This window comes from Pinus tabuliformis, chromosome X, assembly GCF_031772625.1.
Source record: "Pinus tabuliformis cultivar Carrire ecotype Pingquan chromosome X, CPIR1, whole genome shotgun sequence".
Lineage (NCBI taxonomy): Eukaryota > Viridiplantae > Streptophyta > Pinopsida > Pinales > Pinaceae > Pinus > Pinus tabuliformis.
This window is the reverse complement of record NC_142308.1, coordinates 1,494,281,267-1,494,294,599: the sequence shown is the minus strand read 5'-3', so window position 1 is coordinate 1,494,294,599 and position 13,333 is coordinate 1,494,281,267. Positions and strand designations below refer to the sequence as shown.

The 13,333-nt window shown below is 35.5% G+C and overlaps 1 pseudogene; it reads left to right on the top strand.

Annotated features, from left to right (window-relative positions):
- The window catches only part of LOC149145680 (uncharacterized), a 59,361-nt pseudogene extending 55,816 nt beyond the window's left edge, over positions 1–3,545 (top strand).
- Positions 3,546–13,333: the final 9,788 nt, after the last annotated feature.

Below are 13,333 nucleotides of genomic sequence, written 5' to 3'. Positions count from 1 at the left end.
ACTTCATCACTTGCCTTCCTGGGTTTTTGGAATCCATTTTTCCTCTCATCTAATTATACTGCATTTTCATCATGACCTCTAATCCTACAATGAGTCAAATGCTACCAAACTCCAAACTCGTGTCGCTGATATGTTCAAGAGAAGTATCATCTACAGTTTTTTACCGCTTATACACTATCTGACCTTTATGCCACAATCCTTAATCAAAATTACCTACTCTATGACATATTTTGTTTTTTGTCGATGACGTGGGATACATTATGGCCCTCCTTCGAAGGATCACTTATTGTCAACTTCAGCTCATTATTAAGGAAGATGATCTAGAAATTCCCTTCCAGTACCTTGGAGCTTACATGTCTCAATGACAAGTTCTTTGCATTCGACAATAGTTTTACATCATTTGTCTTTGATCAAATGATTCTACACATGTTCGACGTTAGCTTCATTATTCACACTCATGGATTGTGTTGTTGTACATTGAGAACCATTGTCATTGTTGGTGGCTTCTCTTGTGCCTGTTAACGGTTTACATCATTGATCGGTAACTAGGTGGCTTTCTATCATGTTCAACTTCGACACATCTATTCACTGGTAGAATTCGTACATTGGTCAGATCGAGGCAGAGACAAAGACCCTAGATTTCATTTGATAAATCCCGGTTGCATGGAGTTATGAGTTATTCATGATTGTACACATGATTCCTTCTATATGGATGGATGTGACCATAACATGGGTCCATACATATGATCTTTTTTATTCAGATGGCTGCATCCATGTCGCGGATCCATACACATGATCCCTTCTATTCGAATTGCTGTGTCCCTGCTATTGATTCATGTATTATTGTATGCCTATTTAGAGATGTATCATTAGGAATATTTATATCAGAGATGTCAACTATGTATATTGTATCATGCTTGATTTGCAGGTCTCCTAGCAGTGTTTTTCTGAGTCCTTGCCTTGACTTGTAAAGCATTTCACCCATCACTCCCTGTTCTACCTTCATGATTTAGGGGGCATCTGTTACACAATATTTTGTCACACTTCCCGTCCCATATCCTGAAGTGTAAAAATGATGAAAACTGTCAAAGTGTACTCACCATGAAACACATACAGAAACATCCCTGAAGAATAGAAGAAGAGTTTCCCTGAGAGAATTCTGGAGAAATTTGCTTGAAACCCTAGTTTTTAGGATCAACGCACTTTGCACCACTGTTGGCTCGTGTTGATGGCTTGTTGCAACATGTTGACCTAGCACTTCCAGCGCGGCTTTTGATATGAAAACCCACATTGAACCTCTTCTAGAAGTATTTCCTAAAGTGGAGGAGAAGCTTTGCCTACTAGAATCTTCGAGAACAACGAGTTGGATGTTGTTGGATAGAGATATGGTCGAGCTCTCCCATTTTGAGTCCTTGATCCTATATTTAGGGATCTTCCCTTGAGATGTGGACCTTCCTCCCTCTTTTGTGGATCCCTAACTCCCTCTCCCTTCCTATAAATCAATTCCCTTCCATCCCCAAATGGTTGGTCATTGCTTGTCTGCATTCCTATGCTGAAACTATGCCCAAATGTTGCCCATCTAACTAAGGAGAAGGAGTGCTTGAATGGTCTTGGCTTGGACTTGGAAATCCACTACAAAGGAGGTCTCCAACATCAAGGCAATGGTTGTATGCTTCCCTTTTTGATTCATTAATAAATACATCTGGTGTTTACTTTCCATAAGTGTATAAATCTTTATTCATTTAACATGATGCTCCTTGATATGTCATGTAGTTTATGTTTGAATTATACTATGTATGCTCTTATATATCTTGTTGTCTTTTGATCTCTCTTGTAGGGATTCAAATGTAAGTAATAGCGAGGAGCGAGCCTGGAAGCTAAGGGATCAAGATCATCATCAAAGGTTGAGCGCTTAACATCAGAGTGAGGTAGGTTTATCTCTCTCACTTTGCATTTTTCAACATAAACTAGGAAAGCCTGCACTAGTTTGTCTGGTTTGTTGCTAGATCCTCTCATAGGACAAGAAAGATCGCTTATGTCCGCAAAAGGGATTTATCTTCACAACGCCTTAATGGATTGAAGAAAAAGTAGGGACAGTGACCAATGTAGGAGTTCTATGTCTTGTAAGTTTTCTTGTTTCTTTAGAAGTTTTTAGTTCTAGAAATCATTGATCATAGCCTTGACTCCTAGGAAAAGCTTATAGAATTTCTCATTCCATAAGAGGTTTATTATTCTACAACTCCTTCATCGTAGTCTTTGGAAATCCCTTGACCTTTATATCTTGTTTCGTTGATGAAAAATGCAGTTGTAATTTCAAGACTCAAATGATGAATGTTTAGAAAAACTGCCTAAAAGTATAATAGAGAAAAGTAGGTGCAGTCACCCTTGTGCGAGTTCCATGGCTTGTGAGCTTGTGAACTTTCTTTTGTTCCTTAGAACTTCATAATTTTGGAACTTCTTAATCAAGGTCTTGACTCTTGACTCTTTGAAAAATCCTTTGGGCTTCAGATATTGTTTTTTTAATTAGGAAGTCCATTAGTAATATAAGGAATAATTCAAAGTAAGTATAGTTAACAAATGTGACCATAACAAGATATAAGAATAGTATAGAATTTTATATCACCTCTATATTTTGATATGTAAATTCATTTGTCTAGGGTCTTATTCATTTTAAGCTCGGTATATGTGCTCTCTCCTATTACATTGCTTTTGGAGTGACCAAATTGTAGAGCTTGTTGTACCTTGCTATTGCTTTCACTCTCTGAATGGATGCATATGCCGGTTATTTTTGAACACAAATTCGGGAGTTGTTTAACTTTAATGTATCTCTTCCAGTGCTTTTTTTAAGGTTTCGTCTTTTCCAAATGTGAGGCAATTAGTAATTTGACATTTCTATTGGAAGCAATGAATAGAGTGGATCTTCGCTTTGGCATTTGGTGCATATATGTTTCTCTGATCATAATGTCATGCATAGGGTAGGGAATGAATATGCATTTGTCTTGTTTGTGCTATTCTTCTTTGGAAAAGTGTGATAATATTAATACCCTGCAAAAGCTATGGTAAATTTTGTTGACTATATAATATTATTGTATGTGTCACCAATATTTTCTAAATTTAATTAATACACTTGCAAGGTAGTGATAGTTCCCTGGATGACTGCATGCATCGTTTATTATGTTCATGCTATACTCTCTGTTAGGTTTGTGCAAACTTGGGATTTTAGATTTGCCTATTATAGCTTTTGAAGTTTGTAATGGTTATGTGTTTAATGTGCCCAGGAAACAAGGACCTTGGAAATGAATAATGTACAATATGGTACATGGCATGGTAGAGGTGATACCATATTGGTATGGCATGGTAGAGGTGATACCGTATTGATAATGAATTGTAAAGAGTCTAACAAGTCTCCTATAGAACTTCAGCAACTTGCAACCTTAACAGTCTGACCTAATGCATGTAGCATGTATAAGGGTGACCATGCATGGAATAGAAGATCAGATCAATCAGAGCCCTTAACTCCATCAAAACATGATTCTTTCTTGTAGCTTTGTCTAATTTGAAGAGTCTGATTTGTATTTTTTTATGGGAGTTGTTTGCACAAACCAACAAAAACTTCCCAACAATTTATCTTGTAAATTTTGTATCTTCTAGTGTTGTAGTAGCATACAGTTGAATTATGTTCTATTATAACAAACTGCATCAGAGCCATCTCTTTTAACATTGATTGGGGGTGATTGATGCAGTGCCTAAATCCTGTGCCTTATCTAGTGAATTCCAAGAATAAGGTTTTGCAAGGCCAATTTTTTTTATCTTGATTAAACCTTATCAAATGAAATATTGATTTGGGTTGATGCCTTTTATGGGAAAAATTTCCCTTGATATATTCACAGGTTTCACTTGCATGCATACCCAATTGCCCATTAAGGTCAAAGGACTAACAATGAAACAATTTATAATCTTTCTTTACATTTCATCTTCTTCTTCTTTTTCCTAAAAATAAAAAAACTTATTTTACCATCACAAGTTATCTCATACTCCAATTTGGTGTCTCTTTTAAGCTGTGACCTTGACAATAAATTAAAATATTTTTCAAATGTTGAAAAAAGTAAATTGTTATTTATTTGAAATACTTGTAATTGTATTGCATACATATATTCAGTCTCTTGGTATTTCCATGTGTAGTTTAAAAGGCTATTTGGGGGTTTGTGAGCATAAACATTCTACTAGTGCTCGAGGAAGCAGTGAGAAAACAATTATTGGGTAAAATTAAACAAAGGTATTATTCAACAAGGTTTACCATCCAAGTTTGATCATCAATGTTGATCAAGGGTTGGAGGCCCATCATATCCTTCTATGTCTTATAAGGTCTTGACAATGGCCCTTGCCTTAGGGTTGAGCATATTCTTCTCATATGGCAAAGCAGTAGGGTTCATTACATGTACAACTTGAGTGGGCCTAATGGTTAAGAATACGTGTTTCCTTTTAATAGGTTATAGGTTCAAATAGAGAGCAGGGTAGAGTATATATGCCTATATAGAATTTAGTCGTTAAATCATTGTGAGGAGAGCGTTTCTTGTCCCAGAAACTAGACAGTCTCATACAACAATTTGGCATTAGCTTAGCCATGGCCTTAAAATTAGATTATTATTATTATTATTATTATTATTATTACAATTCTTATTATTGAGAATGGATTGGGCATGAAATGGGATAGATTTCTAGACCTTGACACTGGGTTGATTAAAATTTATTTTAAAAAAGGCTTATGATAGAATGTGGTTATCTTTTATTTGATTAATGGCCAAGGCCTTGTAATTTGACTCATTTTTCTTCGCAGATATTGCAACATTGTTCATGAATCACAAATCATTGTATCTTTCCATCTATTGATGCAAATTTGAAGTTGTGGGCTTGTTAAAATCTATCATAGAAGGTTCTCCATTAGCCCATGCACTATATCAGTGTTCAAAGCACTAGAATATCTATTTGTGCAAATAATTGATGCCTCATTTAATGATTTCCTCTTCTCAAGCCAAAGCAAGGATAACTCTTACTAGGCCATTTCATAAACAACTTATTCCCCTCTATCTTGATGATAAAAAATGCATAGAGAATAGAGTGAATTTGCTTGATATTTCTTTCAAGGATTTAGTCTAAAGTGTTAAAGAGAGGCTAACATTATTTCTTAACAAAGGATGTACATGGATTCCAATTGACACATTATTCAAGGTTTTTTATTTGACATCTCTTTGTTGTCTAGGATTTGTCGAAGGAGTTATGTGTTATCATGATTGACAAAATAGAAAAAAAAATTGAGAAGTTGATTACATTCAATATTATTTGAGATTTGTACCAAAACTTTAATGATCAATCATTTTTATTATTCTTCTTGTTTAATTCCATCTTGAGTTGCCTATGAGATGTTGGAAGGATCTTTGAGGCCATTTCTTTGTGTCGGTTTTGAATTGCAAAAGGATTTCATAGAATCGACTTGAATTTATGTTCTACCTCAAGATCTCAAGATGTTATGGGTGTTCTCAACACTTATATTTAAGATAAGTTCTTTTTGTTGAGTGGATAATTAGAGCTTGGGAGGCCTAGATTGCTTGAAAAAAGTTGTCTAGGCATTATGTTCCTCAGGGAGCCACCATAAAAAAATAAAATATTGGTTTGGTTCAAGTCTTTGTTGAGAAAGCCAAGAACATAACGATGTCTTTGTTGAGGTTGGAGGGGGATGATTTTCGTTTTGGCTTCTTTATGTAAATAGGATATATCAACACATGTGAAACATGTTATGAAACTAAAATATGGCATCAAAGATCAGTACACCATTGTTTACATGGTTAAAACATTTAAAGAGGAAAACAATGCACAACCATAGCAAACATGATCACTTGAAGTAATTGATTAATGCAAAAAAAAAAATTACATGAATATTTTTCATAATCGATCATCAAAAATAGATACTTCATACTTTTTGAATATAGATGATAGCCCAATTGGATGGTAAGTTATGAATAAATTGTCATTAATATCAAGGAGATGTTTGCATTGTTAGATCACTCATCTAGGACATGATTGTGACTATTGGATCATTAAAATATAAAATCACATTAAATAAACACACCAAAAGCACCTTGTAACCTAACATTACATTAAACAAGTTGACCTTAACTCACTCCTAGTGTTGAATATCTGAACACCCCCTTAGAGATCAATGGGACAAGATTGAAGGATTTACAAAGTGATAGAAGAAAATGGAAGGAAGCATTAGAGTCATCTTCCCTTATTGAATATTACAAACAATCACCTATTATTAGTCTAACTTTATTGATAATCTATTACAAGCAACCACGTGTTAATGGAACATTATAAGCCACAACTCACTATCCAAAAAATATACTCTACTGTCTTTTTACAACACACACACGTGCACATAAACCTTGTATTCTCTTCAGTGTTTCCTTCTCCCACTTCATTTTTTCATAATCGAAGGGAGAGGGTCTCCCAAACTATTGATTGTTTTGTTGCTTGGCCCCTTGTCCTTTCACACTAAGCATTATGGTTTTCATTGACGGGGCTCACATATCCTTCTGCCTCTATTTCAAATGTTATTGTATATATATTTAAAGGGTAAAAACACTTGAAAACATTTTAGGCGTGCCCTTTGCACCTTTTGGTGCCAATACTAGTATTATTTACATTATATAAATTTCACATCATTATATTTAAAAGTATTCTCATTTTTTATTTTATGGAAACCTTGATTTAATTTCTATGGGAATCCTTTAAGTAGTCGTGATGATAGAGGGTTTAGATATATCGCTAAAGTAATTATAACCTTTTTCCTTTTAAATTTAATTTTAAAATGTTATAAAATTAAATTAAATTAAAATATTTTGATTGTGAATTAAGTTATGTTTTTTGGCATGTGGTATTGATAAGCCATGGTATTGTAATAAAGCTTATTTAAATGTTAATAATATCCACTGTAAAGTGAGGGTGAATATCCATGGTTAAGAATCTTGTCATATTGTTATAAAATATTTTGATTGTGAAATAAGTTATGGTTTTTGGGCATGCAGTATTGATAAGCCATGGTATTTTCCCACGTTATTGTCACCATCCTAGATCCATCTTAACCCTGGATCTATCAAGTGCTGAGAGCGATCAAATCTCTCGAGGTGCAAACCTCTTTTTTGAGTGCAAAACTTGAGGAAGGTTTGCACCTCGAGAGATTTGATCCTTCTCGGTGCTTGATAGATAAATGCTTCTAATTCAAGCGATAAAATGGAATTAGAAATCGACATCTACACTAAAATAAATGCTTCTAATGCAAGCGATAAAATGTAATTAGAAATCAATATCTACATTGAAACCAATGCATCCAATGCAAGCAATCAAATAGGAGTAGAAATCAACATCTACACTCAAACGAATGCATCTAGAGTAAGGTATTAAATAGGTTTAGAAATCGACATCTACACTGAAATCAATGCATCTAATGCAAGCGATCAAATAAGATTAGAAATAAAAAACTACACTGAAATCAATACATCTATTTTAGTGGAAAACCAAAATATTCATGACTTTCTAGATCTAACTTATATATCTATATTTCTTTGTGTGTCTATTTCTTCTTCCCTCTCTCCCCCTGCCATCTATATCTATACGTCACCCCATCTCTCCTTTTTTTTTCTCTCTATCTCAACCCCCTAAACACATGTCACACACTCTCTCTCTCTCTTCATATATATCTCTCTTCCTCCCTCCCTCTCTTTGTCTATCTCTTCTTCCCTCTCACACCCTCCATCTATATCTCTATCTCCCTCTATATCTCCTTCTTTATCTCTATATATTAGTCCACAAACATACACTCTCTCACTCCATATATATCTATCTATCTATTCTCCATATCTTCTCCCTTTCTATCTCTCTCCCCCCCCCCACCTCTATCCCTCCCTCTCCCCCCCCCAACCTCCCCCCCCCAACCTCTATCCTCTCTCCCCCCCCCCCCCCCCCCTCCTCTATCCCTCCCTCTTCTTCTCCCTCTCTCTCCCCCCCCTCTCTCCCTCTCTCCCTCTTCTTCTCCCTCTCTCCCCCCTCTCTCCCCCTTTCTCTCTATCCCTCTCCCTCTCTTTTTCTTCCCATTCTCTCTCTCTCTCTTTCTCTCTCTCTCTCTCTCCATATATATCTCTCTTCCTCCCTCCCTCTCTTTGCCTCTCTTATTCCTCTTGTTACACATCATTTTGTCACATTAGGAAGATGACTGTCAGTTTGGATCTTTTGCTATCCATCAAAGTTTTCTAAGTAATCCCCCTGCAAAGAAAAAACCTAAGAAATCCCAAAGAGAATGGAATTCCTAGTTCTCAAGGCCCAAAAACCTATTTTTGACTTCTTGCACATATGCAGAACAAACCATTAGAAGTTGTGCAAAAGTGCACTTTTTCATACACTATGTCTTGCGCACATGAGTTAACACAAGTAAAAAATGAAAAGTAAAGTCTAGAAGCTTTCTTAGTCCAATCTTTCCCAACTAACAACTTCGAATGGATGCTTACTCAAGCCTGATCCCTCCCATCATGGAGCTACTTCCCTCTCTTTATGGATCCAATATCCGACCATTTGTGGATCTCATCCCTTAGGAAGAGGATCCAAAACCTCCTCCTCTTGGCCTATAAATCAAACACAGGCCAAAGGATTTGGGAGGACCATTGAAGGTAGGCTTATGCTGCAGAAATAAGGCTAGAAGGATTTTCATCCAAGGAGAAGGTTGGAGATTGTGGGAGGAGGCTTGTAACATCAAGGATTTGAGGTTGTAAGTTTGTTCTCTCTTTTATTCAATAAAAAAGGAATGTTCTTTCCTAATCATGTCTATTTTGATATCATTTGTGAGATTCCTTTATCACTCACATAGGTTATGATTGGTTATTGATTCAATTTATGATATATGTTGAGTTAAGTATTTCATTTATCTTTCATTCTATATACTAGATGCTTTGATCCTTTGTGTGTTTCTGTCTATACATATCTCCTTCGAAACATCATGGAAAAGTTGTGGAAACCAGTGGAATGGTCTTTAAAGCATCAAGGAGAAGCCAACTGCGGAAGGCACTTAAAGGACTTCAACAAGCACTTCTTTAAATTGGTAAGTAATCCCTCGCATATTACTTGTTTCAATCAATCATATGCTAAGGAAAGGTAGTATTTCTTTTCTTATTTGTTACTGGATTTCATTTGAGATTTAGGGAGATCCATCTTCTCCGCGAGAAGGATTAGTCCACGTAACAAATTGGTGACCATATTGGGGAACTCTCATTCTCCATCATCCGCTTTGTTTTTACTTTTGATCCTTTTGTCATAGCCCTCTCTGAGTGGATGAAAAATATTGAAAGTATGGATTTTATGATTTGTTTGGCTTATTTTTTTTCTTTAATTTTCCTGTTGTGTGCACTTTATCTTTACTTACAGAGTGTACTTCTATGCACTTAGCGTTTAGAAATAGTGTGTATATGCACTAAATTATACTGATTGCCTACCCACACACAACTGTTTTTTTAAAATTTAAGCTTTCTCATTGCCGAGTCCATGAACTTTTGATTGTTGTGTTTAATTACACCTGTTTATCTTCTGGAAATGTCCTCTTTATTTTGATTTGATGTTTTGGGTTGCCTTTTTGAAGAATTTTTTGTTTTTGTGATTTAGGGTTCAAGGTTTGATTTGGTGAATTGCTAGTTAATCAGGAGAAGGATCAGCCATTGTTGAGATAGTTGGAGTCTGTTCTTTTTTATGTCAAAAGATAATATTACTTTGTTTTTTCAATTGCAAAGTGTCATTGGTATTAGGAAAATTTAGGATTTTTCAAGGCAACACTTGTGATTAGGATTTTGTTGTTTTGTTAAAGTGAATATTGATTATTTGTCTCTATAAGACAACATAATCTTCTGCTTACAATGATTTGTAACTCATTATGTCAAATTGAAATTATAGATTTTGTTTGTTGAAAGAAGAATTTGTTGTTTCTTTTTGGGTATGTGAGAAGTTGTTAAGATCAAGATTTTTCTTTTTGTAACTTAGGTTTTGAGGGATTTAGGTTGCATTTCACGAAGAAAAGCCAAGAATTGTGTATTTTGCATTCTTTTTGTTTGTACCTTGAAAATTCTTCATTGATTCTTGTGTTTTTGAAAAGTTAATGAAACCTCTTCCCTTATTTTAGTTACAATTCATCGAAATGAAAAGATTACAATGTCATGTTCGATTGCATTAAGGTTTTGCGTCAAGTCATAACACCATCAATTTCACATCCATTTACCTTTGAGTAAGTAACAACTCTTAAAAATAACGCTAATAAAATAATTTTATAATTTTTTATTATTTTAGGGCTCTTTTCCACCTACATTAGATCATATTGTAGGGATTTGGAATAGGGAAGTGAGTTAACTTTCCAAAGCTGCAAACAAGCATTAGAATCTTGCAATAGGGAGTAAATCCATTTACTGCAATTTGGCTTTAGGAAGCTCCCCTTACAAAGGATTTAAGCATGAGATCATGTTAGACCTAGTGGAGTGATTGACCCCACTTCATTGGTTACGGTAGAGTGATTTACACGTATTAAAAAAGGTGTTGAAAGGTACTTGGGAGTCACTTGGAAGTAAACCTTAGATTAACCATGTTGAGGAACTTTCAATGGGATTGATCTTTTTTACACTACCCCTGTGTGTACGTCTGATTTGCAATTGTCCCTCGAGGTTAAATTGTTTTAAGTGGTAACCTTAGAGACCATAATATTAGGGCTATTACCCAAGGTGACGATGAAGGGGAAGTCTCTGTTGTACATAGAACAAATGTTGGCTAGACTCACTTGGACATTTTTGGAGGGTATTCTTCATTAGAGATGGCATACATGAAGATTAATTGCACCAAATCATGTACATTAAGCAGGTTCTCAACGTAACTAGTTCCACTCGCTCTATATTTATTCACTTTTCACATTGATCTCCGCAACATTTGTTTTCGTCACCAACTACTAATTTCACTGTGAAAAGTTTGTTTGCATGGTTTGACTCAGATTTATTAGTGCGTGTTATTTGTTAGTTTTTACCTTTTACAATACTTTAGGTGTGGATTGTGATTTTGAATTGTTAATATTGGTAATAAACTTATTTGAGTTGAATCTAATGGCAATGATTTTGTAAGTTACCAATCAAGGAATCCCCATTAACAAGAATCTTAGTCCTTTTCCTGGTTTTGGAAATGTCGTTCCTCCTTATATGACTATGTTGTTACTCCCTAGATTCACGATAGGTTTATCGGTGTGGTTGTTTTCAACTTATTTGATCCCAAATACCCAAACTATTCCACCTCAACCGAGTTCACCATCTCAACATCACCAACCTCATGTTGACCCTTTACCTTCATCACCCAACATGTCCTCCTCCCTTTCTTCTTCTTCTTTTGGTAAAATTCTTGATGTTAGTAACTAGGTGTCCAAGAAAAAGAAGAAAGGGAAGAAGAAGAAGAAGCAATATAAGAAAGAAGTCAACCAACCAATCATGGTTGTAAGTATTGGTAATGTTGAGGAAACTTCCAACATGCATTGCAAGCCCAGATACCCTTGCAAGATTTGTAAGGGTGACCACTTCCTTATCAATTGTCCTAGTATTCCTAAGGTCTTGGAAGTATGGTCAGAAAATTCTTATCAACTTACTATTGATCCATCAACCAATGGTTGTGAGGTTCCTGGGAAAAAGGGTAAATTTAGGTTTCCTTGTAGGTTATGCAAAGGAATTCATCATAGTCACTTTTGCCCTCATATGGATGAAGCCTCAAAATTGTTGGAAAAACTCACTGTTTCACAGCAACAACTTCCAACTGGTTACTATAAAATTTCTCCCAACCTACCGGTAGTTGATGAAATGATTGATCTAATTCCAAGTACATTCAATCCCACTCTTCAATTATAGAGTTAAAAACATATCACTCAAGTTGATGAGACATTGGTTGATCAAGTGGTCGACTCGATTCCATATTTGGTCAATCCCACTCTCCCTTTAGAAAGTGAAATTAATACCGCTCAGGTTCTTCTTGTTACCTAAGATTATTCTACATGGGGGGCATTTCACATGTTTCTAGTGATCCTCCTCCAAGTAATGATGTTATTTCCTTTGATTGGAGTAAACGGACAGGACCTTGTCTTCCTTTTTCTACCCCTTTCCAGATCATTGTGAAAGTGTATGGTAAGAATGTACAACGCACAAATGTAGATGAAGGTGCTTTTGTCCATATTTCATCCTCATCCACTTGGAAATCTTTGGGTGCTCCTCAGCTTGTGCCTGTTACATAGAATCTTTTGGATTTTAACATAACCAAAAAGGAATCTTTATGAATTCTTCCTAAGTTACCCATTATTTTGGAAGGTAAAACTATCTATATTGATCTTATGGTAGTCCAAGGCCCCTTGGATTTCAATTTCCTCCTTGGGCGAGACTATGTCTATGTTATGAAAGTTGTCGTGTCCACACTCTTTCGAGTGATTTCTTTCCCTCACAATGGAAACATTGTGACGGTTGAGTAGTTATCATTTGTTGATCTTAATTCGACTACCTGCTATTCGACATCCCTTAATGTTCCTTATATGCAAGTGGTATCCACCCCACCATGGGTTAATTATGTGGCAACCAGTCCCATGTTTTCAATTACTGATGCAAGCGAGCCTCTCACTGTTTTCTTGATTTCTTATGACTTATATTCGGTAATTGACATAGGGAACCCTATCAAGGAATTTGAAATTGATTTTCTTTCCCCTTTTTGATTCTCTTCACATGTCTTCTTTCCAGAGAGCTATTCTTCCTTCTGATGAAGATCTCTTGGAAGCCATGGTCAGGAAGTATCCCTTGGAAAGTTTTTCCTCCAAATGGAAGCCATGATCCAGATCACTGAGAGGATGGTTCTTTTACTGTGTCAACCTCATTAAAAAATGAAACAGGTTCTTATGAGCATAGTTATTTTTGTTTCAAGCTCGCATAAACATGAAGCAACCCATGGGGATAATTATTTTACTGTGTCAACCTTGTTAAAAATTGAAATAGGGCCTTATGAGGATGGTTCTTTTACTGTGTCAACCTCGTTAAAAAATGAAATAGGTCCCCATGAGGATGGTTATTTTACTGTGTCAAACTCATTAAAAAATGAAACACGTCCCCATGAGGATGAATCTTTTACTTCATTAACCTCGTTAAAAAATGAAACAATTTATTATGAGGACAGTTATCTTACTGTTTCAACCTCGTTTAAAAAATGAAACAGGTCCATATGAGGATAGCTCTTTTACTGT